Consider the following 15,023-nt stretch of genomic DNA (forward strand, 5'->3'; position numbering starts at 1 on the left):
CTGGCTCGATAATCTTTGTCTCCTCGACGAATGGCTTGATTTTCCTAATTTATACTTATTTTTCCGATTCTTTAGTCTTACTTGGATTTTAATGATAGATTACAATTTTATGACTGAAACAATTGGGAATCATGAAATCATGTTCTTCGAGCGCCAACCCAAAGTCCGATGGTAGAAAGGAATGTCCAATGATCTGTTCTAGAAAGAAGAATTTATTAAATGGTTCAAAATTAATCCACAGTTCTCAAAGAAATTTCTTGATGATCCCCAGCAAGCAGAATTTTTAACAAACAAATCTCAGCTCCTGACCCGTTTAGCCCAAGCCAAATCAATTGAAGAAACAAAGAAAATCCTTAGGGATTATGAAGAGACTATTTCATCAACAACAAGTTTATCTTAGGATTATGGACCAGATAATGAGGTTGATTGTTTTGGAATCATTTGATAATTTGGAAAACAATTTTTGAAGAGAATAATTTTTTGCAACAAAAAACACGTGGAAGATATTCTTGCAACAAGAAGAAACCAAAGGTGGGCCCGTCTGAGCAATTTCCTTGAAGTTTCCTACTTACAAACAAGAGAAATTTCCTTGAAGTTTCCCCCACTACCAAACAAGAAGTCTTCCATCACCTTTGTTAAAATGAAGCATGAGGTGATCTTTTGGGAGATATTGCCAGAAGACATCCTCAAGTCTTGAATTTTATGAAAAGTTTGTAATGTTTATCTCTCATGTCGGCAACGTGTGCCAACATGTGCCAATACTATTAAAAAGTTAAATTGTATTCGGGCTGAAGTCCGGGGTCTATAAAAGACTCCCAAACCTTTGTAAAAATCATAACTCGATCATCACTCAATTTTCATCATCACTCACTTCCTCCATCACTTCCTACGAAGAAAAATTGTAAAAGATTCTGAAATGGAGTTCATTCAGGCTATTTCCTAGTTTTCCCAATCATCTTAGAATAATCTAAACAATTTGTAAGTCATAATTTGTATTTTATTTAATTAAAGTATTGTTGTTTTTAATTACTATTGCATTTATATTTCCTTTCTTTAATCATTTTGTGTACTCATAATTATCTAACTATCTTTATGTGTACTCATACTATTTAATTATTCTTTAGTATTCATCTACCTGGGTAGTAATTGGTATCAGAGCCAAGTTCTTAAGGAAATTAGGATTGGTTATTTTTAGACCTAGAGATTCTAAGGTTAGGCAGAAAGTTCCATTTTGATGATTTTGGAGGGCAATAAGTACAGGATAACCTACAGAATTGCGGAATAAAAATTTTTAATTTTGATCTCCATATGGCTAGTGTCTCAGGTGCTAGTAGTACACAAGGAAGTAAAGCTGGGAAAACAATTATTAGTCATGAGTCATGTTGGGATGATAAAGAGTTAGCTAATTGGGAACTACCCGAACTCAACAAGGAAACAATATACAAAAAGGGAAATTTGTTAGATTTTAAATAAAAAATTGGCCAAAAAACAAAAGAGATTAATGTTAAGTTTGCAGGTAAAACATATTCCAAGAATCTTCTATCTAAAAAGACTCTAAAAAATTATACTAAACTAGGATTTAATGATCTACATATTGGTTGTGTTCAAATAGGACTTAAACCACTAGTAAAAACTGGACTTAACAATTCTCTCCTTCTAGTTTTAAGAGATGATCGAATTCCGGATTACAAACTATCTATAATTGGAATGACAGAAACATCTTTAACAAATGGACCAGTATATTTTAAACTTAAGGGATTGTTTGATATTACTGTAAAAAATTAGAGAAATGAAAAAAAAAAAACTAAAAACTAGAAACCAGTAACATATTTGGTTAACATTTATAAAACTAATACAAATTGAAAAATAGCTAAAAATGCTAATTTTATTTAAATCAAATACTATTATAAAATATGATTAAAATAATAAAATTACAAATAATACACATTAAAAAATTACTATAATAAAAATAAAATTTATTATAATTATTTTACTTAATTGTTTTATTTTTGAAATTTATTTTACAATAAAAATTTTATTTGATATGACAATTGAAAATTAGTAAAAGTTTTTTGTAATTGACTTTATTATATTTTTAAAATTATATATATATATATTCTTTTAATTATATTTAAATTCATACGATCATTTGATTTTGATTTTGATTTTAATTTAGAAGTATATAAAATGAATAATTTAATTCAAAAAAATTTATTTTTAAATATTAAAATGTTTGACTAATAGGTTGTCAAAATAATTTAAAATCATAAAATTTAATTTTTATCTTTTTAGCAAAAAATTTGAAAGTGATAGTATAAATAAAAAATTAATAATATAAATGAACATATTTTTATAATCTATTTTTTAACTCTTAAGAAATAAAAATTAAAAATACAAAATAAAAGTAATATCAAACATGCCCTACCTAAGAACCAACCCATTTTGCAAACAAAGGTTTTCCTCTGGATGCTGAAGTGCACAGCATGCGATCCCACGAGTCCCTACACCCAAAATTCAAATCCCCACTCGTACACTCCGTGAACCGTTGAAACGCAGCACGATTTTTTTGTGGTGAAACTCCTAACGTCCCCGAACTGTTCTCACACCGACCAATCAAATTCCCTCGTTAACACAAAATTTAAATTGCGTTTTTTTGGTTGTGTTTTCACAATCCCTTCATTTGTTATTTGAAAAGGTGTTAAGAGATTCAAAAATGGTAATCCTAATATTACTGGATGCGTAATTGTTTATACTAAGATAAAACTTGTTTTGAAACAAACTCCCTGATTGCAAATTCGTGCAACAAGAACTTTATATTTTATTTGTAATCTTTGCTTGTTTGCTCCATAAAAAAATTCAGATGTTTTTTTTCAAAATACTTAGTAGGAATTAATCCTTCTCTTATACAATTTAGATCAACACCATAATCTATTAGGGCAATAAATTTTTGAGAGAAACTATACTTTATCCTTAATTCAATTTCACACAACCATTTTTGTATTATTACTTTGTTCATTAGGTTTATGAAAACATCTTGTTCTTCTTCTTTATTTGAAACAGATTTGTTACTTTCATTTTCTTCTTCACTTAACCCATCGAATTCAGATGGAAGCTTTTCCTTCTGTTTTTGTATAGTATAAATTGTCAAAAATTAAAAAATTGAAATAAATGTAAATAAATTCCTAAAAAATAAATAAATATATATATATATATATATATATAAAGAAACTATAAAAATGTCAAGAAAAGTTGATAGATCTTTAAAATGACTTCGATTTAAAAGAAAACCCTAATTAAGCTTTGTTTGGCTTAGATTCCACGTACAATTTATCATATTGATCACTCGTGTTTCCTTTGTATCCTCTGTCAGACGACTTTAGCTGATTTGGAGATTAAGGCATTCCTTTTTTGTTTCATCTTAGAAGTTTAGATGTGCCACATGTTGATTTTTCATGTCCTCATCTCGACTTATGATGGAACAGTTAGGGAAGTAATTATTCTTACCAACGAGAAGGAGTCATGGAGGGTAAACATGGAATCTTCTGTCTTTTTTAGAATTTGATTTTCAAATGATCATTCCAAAATTTAAGAGATTTTAAAATCCTCTTTCCCATTGTTTGATGATGAGCCCTAGATCCTTTTCAAAATCTTTATTTTCTTTGAAAAATCCTCATTTCAAATCCTTACCTTGTTCAATGGACTTCAAATCTCATTAAACATTTCCTTTCAAATTATTACCTTCTCAATTGATTTCAACTCAAATAATTTCCAATGCTTCACCTCTTTCCAAAATATATTGCTTTTCAAATATAATTCTCTTTAAATTCATCAATTCTAAAAAAATCATATCTTACACCCTATCTTTTCAATATTCAAAACTTAAGGTTTTCTAAGACCACCCCTTTCGTAAAGAATAATTAGTGTTTTCCAAGAACCCTATTTTGTGAATTCTTTGACGGTGACATGTCATCGAGGGATTAGAAGGGACATTGTTTCTAACTTCTTGTTCTTTTTTGTTTAAGGCACACACACGCACACTATATACAATGATAACCGTTCTTAAAGTGAGTATTAACAAGGGATCTAGTTAATCAATTTCTGTTATAATGGTTAGTCAACCACATTCTCTACGTACAATTATACTCGTGAACCCATTCTCTGATTCATAGATATTTTAGAGTTTTTTCTTTGTTTTACCTTTAAAAAATAAGGTGGGTGCTCTTTTGTCCAATATTCGAGATTTTTCTTAGTTAGAGCCTTTAATTTTCATTAGGTTTTATTGTTTGGGAATTGTAATGCAAAACCTTTTATCCATACCTTTGTATGGAATCCAACGTCGAAAATTTGGCAACTCCACTCCAAACCTTTAGAGAGTCGAGCTGCTCCTTGTGTGTGACTCACCTTCTTCTTCTTATTTTTTTGTCCTTTCTTTGTTTGTAGTTATTAGGTGTCTTTGTGGTATTTATTTTTATGTTCTTGGTTTATTTCATTCTTGGTTAAGTGTATTTTTTTCCTGGATAAATTGTTTGTATTGTATGAGTTGTCTTGTTTCATCTTGTACTTGTTTCACCACTAGTTGTGATTGCTCCTGCACACAACTAGAGGGATTACTAGAGGGATGAAGTAGTGAAACCTCTTAGAGGCATCTTCCTTAATTTGCATAGGTCATATGAAAAACCCTTCACTCATATCTAATCCTTTTCTTTTGAAGACATAATAGGTGAGTAATATGGGCCATACTAGTCAGTGTTGATGAGCCTTGAGAGCATTAATGTGGAGCCAAAACTCTACTAATGCCTCACTGTCCAACTTACCCTAGGTTATAACCTTTGCCATTGACCTTGTTTATTACATAACACTTCTTCTTAGGATACTAGGAGTTGCCCTTTTTTTTTTTTTTTTTATGATATCGCCAAGTGTCTTGAGCTTACGCACCAGACTAATCCCACACCTACTCTAGTCGTGCCCTCGACCAATACTTGGAGTTACCCTTGTTATTACTAGATTTTGAGGTCATCATATTGTGTGGTTGCATCACAACTCAAAAGAATGATTCGGTAGCCTTAATAGTGAAACCCTCATGAGGTCGCACCTTCTCTTTGGTTTCATGAAACAAGAGTAGTGTGTCCTCTATTGGGTGAAAGCCTTTGCATGGACCACAACTTCAAAGATTCAAGAACCACATAATTGACTAGATTTGCCATCAAGACTTTTTTTAGAAAATTTTGAAGAATTGAAAAATAATGTTGTTAATAAGGTGATACTTGGAAAGGTTGCTACATATGTCTATGTGATTAAGTTTAAAAAATGGGGTCTTCCACATACTCATATGCTTCTTATTTTGGATGAAAATGACAAGTTACAATGTCCATCAAATTACGATGAAATTGTTAGGCCTGAAGTACATAACAAAGAGGAAGAACACGGATTATACAGATGCGTACTTAAACACATGATACATGAACTATGTGGAAGCAATGAGCCGCGATCACTGTGCATGAGAAATGGAAAGTGTAAAAGAGTCTATCCACAACCATTTTCATCCAAGACATATCAAGGTAATGGCTCATACACTATTTACATAAGGAAGGATACTTTTGAACCAATCCCTTTAAATAAACATTCCAACATATTTGTTGACAACCGCTAGGTAGTACCATATAATCCTTGGTTTTTATTGAAGAATGATTGTCACATAAATGTTGAGATTTGCAGTAGCACAAAAAGTGTTAATTATTTATGCAAGTATGTCTACAAAGGTTGAGATCAAGTATGTCTCAAAGTACAATCAACTACTAATTATGATTAGATACAACACTTTCTTGATGCATGGTGGGTCTATGCTCCTAAGGCATTTTGGAAAATTCTTAGATTTAATTTATACCATATTTGTCCTTTTGTAGAGTGACTTCAAATTCATCTCCCCAATAGGCATCAAGTTCACTATAATAGGCACTATAGAATTTCAGAAGTTCTGCGTAATGAAAGAAATCATATTACAATGCGTGCAAGGTATTATCTATATAGAGAATTCCCATAGCACTAGTATTGGGATAATATACAAATAGTGGTGCCAAATAAGATCAAGAAAAAAAAAGTCATCAGAACGATATATACAATTTTACTAACTGAAAGGGAAAAAAATTTACTTTGTATTCTACTAAATCATGTAAGTGGCCTACAAGTTATGAAGACCTATTAAATGCCAATGATACTTCCTATGACACTTTAAAGAAAATAGCTAAAGCGAGAGGTCTAATAGAAAATGATAATAATATTCACCAATGTTGTAAGCATCAAACATTAGGTTACCATTAGCTTTACGAAGATTGTTCGTAACAATATTAGTTTTCTGCAATCCATCAAGGGTAAGAGATTTATGGAATGAGTTTTACACGTATATGGTTGAAGACTAAACATTGTCCAGTAATACACTTAATGTAAACCATAATAATAAACTTTTACACAACCTAAACATTTTGTTATTACAACATGGTAAGTAGGTGATTAATTATGATTTACCTACATTGGTGGATTCTTATAATAAAAAATACAGATATACTGAGAATCATATAAATGGAATCTCGATTCTAGTTACAAATAAAGACCTAGTGATAGCTTCATTGTTGAATAATGATAAATAAATAAAAAATTGCTTATGACATAATAATGAGAGTTGTACAGCATAAACAACCAGTTTTTTTTTGTTGATGGACTTGGTGGTAGTGGCAAAACATTCCTATACAAAAATTTGTTAGCAAGTTTGAGAAAAGAATGTCATATTGTTTTAACCACTATAAAATCTGGTATAGCAGCAACATTACTACCTGGAGGACAGATAGTGTTGTCCCTATTGTGGAGTCTAGTGGGGGGTGAATAGAATCTTTTGTGAATTTTTTCTTTTCTTTACAAAATGAAAATATTGGCAAGATACAAATGATTATATAAAATAAACCATGCACAAAACATAAATAAAGGAGTGAAGAGAAGAGAAGCTTAACAAACAATATTAACGTAGTTCCGTCTCTTACTGACATCCACGCCTTGAGACACACTCAAAGATTCAAAATCCACTATACATACTCTTTAGGGATGGAGAAGCCTTTACACCACCAAAGGAACAAATCCCTTCTTGCTCACAAAGAGCTATTAAGCTAGGTTCGCCGAGAACCCTTTAAACTAGGTTCACCAAGAACCCTTTACAACTTAAAGACGATTTAGTAGGTGTTGTTGCTGTAGATGATGCTCCTTGAATGAGTTAATTATAACACAAATAAATCCTTACACTAATCTCTCAAGTATTTAATGACATACAAGATTAGAGAGCAAGAGAGATAGTGAGCACTAGATTTATTAACGAAGATACAATGTACTTGAAGATGACGCTCACTAAAATGTGAAATACTAAAAGTGTTTTAGAACAAGTTGGAAGCCTTGTATTTATAGGAAAAATCATGTACTAGCCATTTATAACCATTAGACACAAAAACTACTCGTTTATAGACGTTAGACACAAAAACTAGCTGTTTTGTTCTAAAAATGACCCAAATCGTCGACAGCTTCACGAAATTGTGGACGGTTTCCATAAAATTGTCGACGGTTTCCACAAAATCGTCAACGATTTCCTCAAATAGTGGAAGGTTTCCTTCAAGTCAGTTTCTTAATTAGCTACTATCTGAAATCATTGATGTACCTAGGGAAAACCATCGACGAGTTTCCCTAATTCCTCAAATCCTTGATTTTCTTCTATTTTAGGTACATACAAATGATCTTAACCCAACCGGGACCAAATTTATAAAAGTGTACAAGACTTAGACCATTTAACCTTGTCCCATTATAAACAAAATTGAGTTTAGGATATGCAACTCTTTCATCATATAAATTATGGTTTTGACTTTGAAATCATGAAATCATCTATGCTATATGGACTAGTATGTATGTGCAACTTGCTCAACTCTTGCTCAATAAGCTTACGTGAAACATGTAAAGATCCAAAAAATTAAAATGATTAAAATAATTAGAAAAATAAATAAATAAAATAATAGATAAATAAATAAAAGGAATGGCATGGGAAAAAGAAGAAAAAAAATTAAAATTAAAGAAATTAAATTAAATTAAGATGAATTAAATAATTAAATAATTAGTTATTAAATTAAACATTTTTACATTGGATTTAAAAAAAAAACTAATTAGAATGATATATATAAGTAAGTTATTATAATATATAAATATATATATATATATATATAGATATATAAAGTAAAAGAAGAAAGAAGAAGAAGTCAGAGGAAGCACACACCCCCCCCCCCTCTGAAATTTTATTTTTCCTGCGTCCAACCACCTCTATCTCCGTCTCTCTCCTTCTCTCAATTTTTCAACGGGTTTGCGTCGAATCGGGAAACGGAAGGTGTCATTGAATTCCTGGTTCCACTGTCGACATTTCTACTGGAGCAGATTTTTCATGGGAACGACTTAGGCACTGCTCCTAGGGAAAGGTAATTTTTTTTCCATTTTCTCAATTTCGCTTTAATATGCGGTTAAATTGACGATCGGGTACCACCACGTGGTCCTAATCACGGTTGTCGTCATTTTGGCTTGGGTAAATTTTCAATTGGGGTTTTCTAGACCCCACTCTAAAGCGAGAGTGGGATTTGGAAAATTTAGTAATTTGACTATATTTGAGGGTATAATTATTTATTGGGTATTTAAGGGCCTAGGAAGTATTAAAATAATATTTTATTTAGGATTAATTTAATGAAATTAGGATTTTTGATTCAGGGTTCGGGTGAGCGCAGTAGGTATTTTTCGGAGTCCTTGTTGGCGTAGTTCAAGAAACCAAGTAAGGAAAAAAATATATATTAAACCAGAATTTTTATGAATTTAATGGAAAAATAAATTGTCTTATATGTACGTGTATATGTTTCAGTATGAGTAAAATACCAACTATTTAAATTATATTTTTTTCAAGTTTAGAGTTGTTTATTAGATATATATATGCGAAAATGAACTGATGAAAGTGAGAAATATTTTCAGGATAATTATGTAAGAAATGAAAGATATTTTCAGTATATAAACATTAAATGCTGGTTGGCTTATTTTATAGGCAATGTATGAATTTTATTATTAAATTGTGTGGCATGAGATTCTGTGCAAATATATGTTAAATGTATGAGATGCGAGTTAAGTAATGCATTATGAATAAAACATGATATGGACTATGTTGCTTGTGTGTGTTAATGCAACCATGCAACAGCTGAAATATGCTGGGTAAAATAGCTGAAAGTGGCTGGGTAAATGTGTAACAGCTGAAAGTGGTTAGGTAAATGTGTAACAATTGAAATATGTTGGGTAAAATAGCTGAAAGTGGCTTGGTAAATGTGTAACAGCTAAAAGTGGCTGGATAAATGTGTAACAGCTGAAAGTGGCTGGATAAATGTGTAACAGCTGAAAGTGGTTGGGTAAATGTGTAACAGCTGAAATATGCTAGGTAAAACAGCTGAAAATGGCTGGGTAAAGGTGTAACAGCTGAAAAATGTTAGGTAAAACAGCTGAAATATGCTGGGTATGAAATGAATTGAAATGAAAAGGAAAATGAATGAAATGGAAATGTAATGTGAAATGTGAACAATGTAAAATGAGAAAGAGTCACTTAAAGTAAAATGCAATGTAATGTTAAGCCATGAATATAAACAGATATGTATGATTGAATAATGATAGAAAGAATGATATATTATGATATTAGAAGTATGTATGTACGTAGAACATGTTACGATTGGGCGAGGCGTACCTTTCGCCTGAGGGCTTGCTGAGTAAGGCAAGTGCACTAGTAGTTACAGATATGGCAGTAGCCACATAACATACTAGGGCAGAGGGAACCTACTTGTATGGGCGGGTAGAATTCCCTATCCTTAGGGCCTTTGCTGGTAAACTGTTGTTGAATGCGTGAGTACGAGATCAAGTTAACACTTGAGGGCTTATTGAGTAAGGTGAGTGCTCTAGCATGCTTCAGTAGTGACCTTCGGGTTGCCTAAGTATCAGAGCAGAGGGGTGCTACTTGTATGGGCGGGTAATCACCCCTATCCTTGGATAAACCTTTGCATGTGATTGTTAGGTTCAGAAAATGACTTTCAGTATTATGTTAATGATTTGAAAACATTATAAAATGATATGTATAATCTCATGATAGTCACACACTGAGTTTAATATATTGTTTCTTCCCTTACTGAGATGTGTCTCACCCGAATATGAATTTATCTTTTTTCAAAATTTCCTCGAGATCGAGCTTTGAGAGCTCAAGGTTTTTATAGCATTATGGGGAAATAGAAAAAGAAAATAGTATATTTCTATGTTAATTTTTGGGAATGTAAATATTTATGTTTTATGCCTTTATGTTTTAAGGTTATTGAGTAAGGAATGATTGTGAAAATACTGAATTGTTTTGGGAGTTATGTAGATTTATGGAAATACAGGTGATGGATGATTTAATATGGATTATAGTTAGAATTAGTCAATTCTGGTATTATGTTATATGGAGATTATGTTTATGTTTTCCGTTGCGTATATATTGGTTTATGGATTATCAAGGATTTTATCACGTATAACGCATTGGACCTGGGTTTAAGGGTTCGGGGTGTTACAAAACAGTACTAAAAGAGTTACAACAATTCTACCTCAAATAATTCCCATTACATATGAATTCACACTTGATCCATTGGATGTGCTTGAGATCTTCCATGTGAGTTGATGAGTCCCTAAAATACATAATTTTAGACTTTCATTTACCTTTTCTTATCTTCAATTATGATGTTTTTACCCATAGTTATCATTGTTCAGAGCTATGCAAAGTTTATTTTCCTTTTCAACAAAAAACTGGTTAAAATCATGGAGTTAGGCATTACAAGAAGCCAAGGAGGATTTGGAGAATTCAAAGCTTGAATTCAGGCATTCACCCAAGCTCCAGAAGCTTTAGATCATAAATAGACAAGAAGATGACACTCGACCATGTGGCTCGACCAGCAAACCACAAGGGCGATTTTGTCTTCTACTGCAAACTCCAAGGTTCAGACTGAGATCAGAATGCTGCAAGGTTCAACCAAGTGCGCTACCATACCCAGGAATGACCACGTCAAGATACTAAGACAGAACTAAAATTCAAAAATACTGAGAGTCACGACAAAGTGTTCGACCAATAGACCTTCCGAGGTGACTATGTCGAGTTTCTGAGATTTCCTGAAGATCGAGATACTGCAAGTCTCGACCATCAAGACCCTGATGAGCGACGAAGTTGAAGACATTGAAGATTCGAATCCTTGACTTCCCGCAAGTCTCGACTAGGATGCACACAAGAATGACAGAGGAGCGACTTGGTCAATAGTGTCGATCTTCTGCGTGAGATTTGCTGCAAATTTTCCTAATTTGTAAAACAAACCTTGCAGACCCTAGAGCCTATAAGTATTCGCTACGAACACAAGCTCTGGGTTCCTCTTTGGCCTCTCTTAGGTTAGTGACAGACCTAGGAAGTTATTGAGAGTCAAGTTAGAATAGGAGTAGAGTAGTTTCAGTTCGTGTATGGAGTGTCTGAAAGGCCTGTGACAATTGGCGGTGTTCATAAAACAGTCGTGTATATTAGGATCTCCTCTTCTACTTATGGCATTAGTGACAAACATTTGGAATGATAAATGGATGATCTTTTTATTCATGTTTTCATCTGCTACTTTCAATTTATCACTTTTCATTTACTTGTTGTGTATTTGATGAAAGATTGCAGATAAGGATAAGCACTGTTATGCATCAGTTAGAGGGAAATAGTCGGCTCTGGAACCACGGAGGTATTTGTTATCATTGAGACAGGGTATACTCTGGTTCCCGACCGTACTCTGGATGGTTGGTGCGCCCTTGCTTCCCTGTGCCCTCAATTGCCCCTCTCCCGCTTTGCCCCACTCGGGTTAGTACTTTTATGGAAGTTTGGACGAACGTAGTTAGAAGCATGGCGTCGAGCGTCTGATTTGGACCACAGTATCACTTTGTAGGAGTAGGGTAAATTAGAAATTTACCCGTTTTCCAGTAGTTTAGATTTATTTGTTTTCAATTACATGCTTTTCCAGTAGTTGTTAAATAATCACCATTTCAAAATACCATATTTCACTTCTTTTTCATAACAAGGTTTTAGTAAACTAAATTGGAAATAGTTTAATAATTGCACTTCAAGTCTCCGTGGATCGATACTCGACTTACCCACTTTCTACTGAACTTGGGATAGTTAGGTTTATAAATATTATTTTTGGTAGTTAAGGACCCAAGCCTTGGTGAGCCTATCAAATTTTGGCGTTGTTGCTAGGGATACGATTATAAGCCAACTTCCGCTTTAGAGTATTATTACCTTGTTCTTTTGATTTTCTCTCCTTTTTCTTTCCTTTTTTCACTTTCTTTGTTAATTTCTATTTTCTTTATTTTGTTTTTTGTTTCTGAAATTTGAATCTGTGTGCTTGCAAGAGTGAATGTTTGGTCTACGTTCTTTGGAACCCGAGATAGTTCCTATAGATCTTGAGATTAAGAAATACTGTAGGTCCCTTAGGAATCCTATCTCTAATCCAGAGAAGGCAGAGTCGTCGAAATTGAAAGCAATGGCCGAAGATAACCCCCCGGTTCTCGCTAAACAAATCCCAGAACCCCACGCTCCCCACCTACCTATGGTGGGAGAGTAACACCTTCAGCCTCTTATAGACTACTTTGCATCTAATGCATACACATCTTCATCATGCATCTGGTTCTCGAATGTTCAAGCGGCATAACTTGAGATTAAGACTTCGATCATCTTTATGCTGCCCAACTTTTATGGGAACTCTACTGAAAATCCTTATCAACATCTAGATGAGTTCTTGGAAATTTGTTCCACCGTCCGCATACCTAATTTCAGTGATGATGCACTTTATCTTAAGCTTTTCCCGTTCTCTATAAAGGATAAGACCAAATATTGGCTAACATCCTTAGAACCGAACTCGGTGGCCAACTGGGCCACCATACAACATGAATTTCTTAAAAAGTACTTCCCAATTGGGAAGACTAACCAGTTTCGGAGAGCCATCACAAATTTTTCACAGATGGATGGGGAACTCTTTTTTGAAACTTGGGAGCGCTTTAGGGACCTACTCCGTAAATGGCCACATCACCAGGTCCCCAAGTTGCAATTAGTGCAAACTTTTTATGAAGGGTTAGCTTAGAGAGATAAGTTTATGGTTGATGCGTCATGCGGAGGTACTTTGCTCACTAAGCACGAGAACAAGGCCTGGGTTCTCTTTGAAAATCTAGCTGAAAACTCTCAACAGCACACGGCTGCCACCTGTAGACTACCTAACCCATCAACTTCTCAACCTAAGGGAGTCTACGAGTTGACCACCTACCATGACCTAAGCCCCACTCTACACATAATATCCCAGAAACTTGATCAGTTTTTGTCTCTACGACAACAACTGCAACCGATGGCTTGTGTAGAAGTTTGTGCAAATTGTTCCGACCCTGCGCATACATGCTATAATTTCCCACATGCGCCTTCCCAACTTGAGCTTGTGCATGAGGACGTAAAGGCCACCCACCATTGGTATAATTGACAAACAAACAACTACGACTTAAATACCTATGATTCCATATGGAAGCAATACCCCAGCTTCCCATTGAGGCCACAAGCTCCGGGCTTTCAAGTCCAAAGACCTTAAAAGAACCCTAGTGCTTCACTCCCTCGACGATATTCAAATTTCCAAGATCCCCCTATTGCAATGCAAAAGCAATCATTATTTTAACAACCACCTCTTCAACAAACTAACTATGATTCCCTTCAAGAGACAGTGTTGAAAATCTTACAAAGCATTGAAGCAAATCGCCACGAGAAGCAGCAATTACTCCATTCTCACTCGCAATCCATAGCTAAGTTGGAGGCCACTATAAGGCAACTCACAAGGTCAGTTGGTGGGAGAAATAGAGGTGAGTTGTCAAACCTACTGCAAACAGCACCTTAGAATCAATGTGGAATAGAATGTGAGACCACAATAGACCCTTTACTGTATAAAGTACATGCCCAGGCAATAACCACACTTAGGAGTGGTAGGGAGATCAACAATAGGGTTGGGGAAATGATAAGTCCAGAGAAGGGAAAAGAAAAGAAGAAGGCTGAACCTACAAAAGTAAGCATCCCTCTCTCTCATGAGTCAGAGGCAAACACTGGAGCATCTACCTTGCCACAAAATGAAACACTCTCCCACCATATTAATGCAGCTTCTGACACTGCAACTCTCCATGCACCCTTTAAATCTAAGAAGGAGACCACTACTAAAGCCATCATGGACACATTTAGGCAAGTTAAGGTCAACATCCCTCTCTTAGATGCCATCAAGCAAATACCTGCATACGCCAAATTCCTCAAGGAACTATGCACGCAAAAGCGATAATCAAGGGTGCATATGAACAAGCAAGTCAAGCTGACCAAACATGCAAGCTCAATCCTTTTAGGTCACCTCCCTCCTAAGCTAAAAGACCCCGGTGCCCCAACTATTTCATGTGTAATCGGTGATTACACAATCGATAGGGTCCTCTTGGACTTAGGAGCCAGTGTGAACCTCCTACTATATTCGGTTTTTAAGCAATTTAATTTTGGAGAGTTGAAGCCCACCCCGGTAACATTAAGTTTTGCTGATCGGTCGGTGAAAAAACCCCAAAGTGTAATTGTAATGACCTAGAAAATTATAATGATTAAATAATTAATAAAATAATAAATGTGATAGATAAATAAAGAATAAGTGAAAAAGGAGAATTTTTGGAAAAAAAAACAACAGAACTCGTTGACGAATATCTTGTCCTCGTCGATGAGTAGTTTGCATAGAATCGTCGATGAAGTTCAGTCCCTAGTCGATGAAGAGATCCCGATTGAGTGAATTTCAGATTTTAAGTTTTGTCGACGATCGCACCCTCTCGTCGACGAAGTCTGTCTCTCGTCAACGAGGCCACGTGGCAACTTTGAGTATAAAAGGGTT

General features: G+C 34.2%; 1 protein-coding gene and 1 non-coding gene across 2 annotated transcripts in view; one reads left to right on the top strand and one right to left on the bottom strand.

Annotated features, from left to right (window-relative positions):
- Positions 1-834: 834 nt before the first annotated feature.
- LOC131143786 (ubiquitin-NEDD8-like protein RUB1) overlaps positions 835-15,023 on the top strand; it is an 81,575-nt gene continuing 67,386 nt past the window's right edge. The window contains exon 1 of the mRNA XM_058092125.1: positions 835-978. The gene's annotated coding sequence lies outside the window, so the exon portion shown is untranslated. The remainder of the gene's footprint in view (positions 979-15,023) is intronic.
- On the bottom strand, positions 13,069-13,174 carry LOC131145340 (small nucleolar RNA R71). The gene has a single exon (XR_009134123.1). It is a non-coding gene; the product is annotated as a small nucleolar RNA R71 (small nucleolar RNA).

This window comes from Malania oleifera, chromosome 12 (genome assembly GCF_029873635.1).
Source record: "Malania oleifera isolate guangnan ecotype guangnan chromosome 12, ASM2987363v1, whole genome shotgun sequence".
Classification (NCBI taxonomy): domain Eukaryota; kingdom Viridiplantae; phylum Streptophyta; class Magnoliopsida; order Santalales; family Ximeniaceae; genus Malania; species Malania oleifera.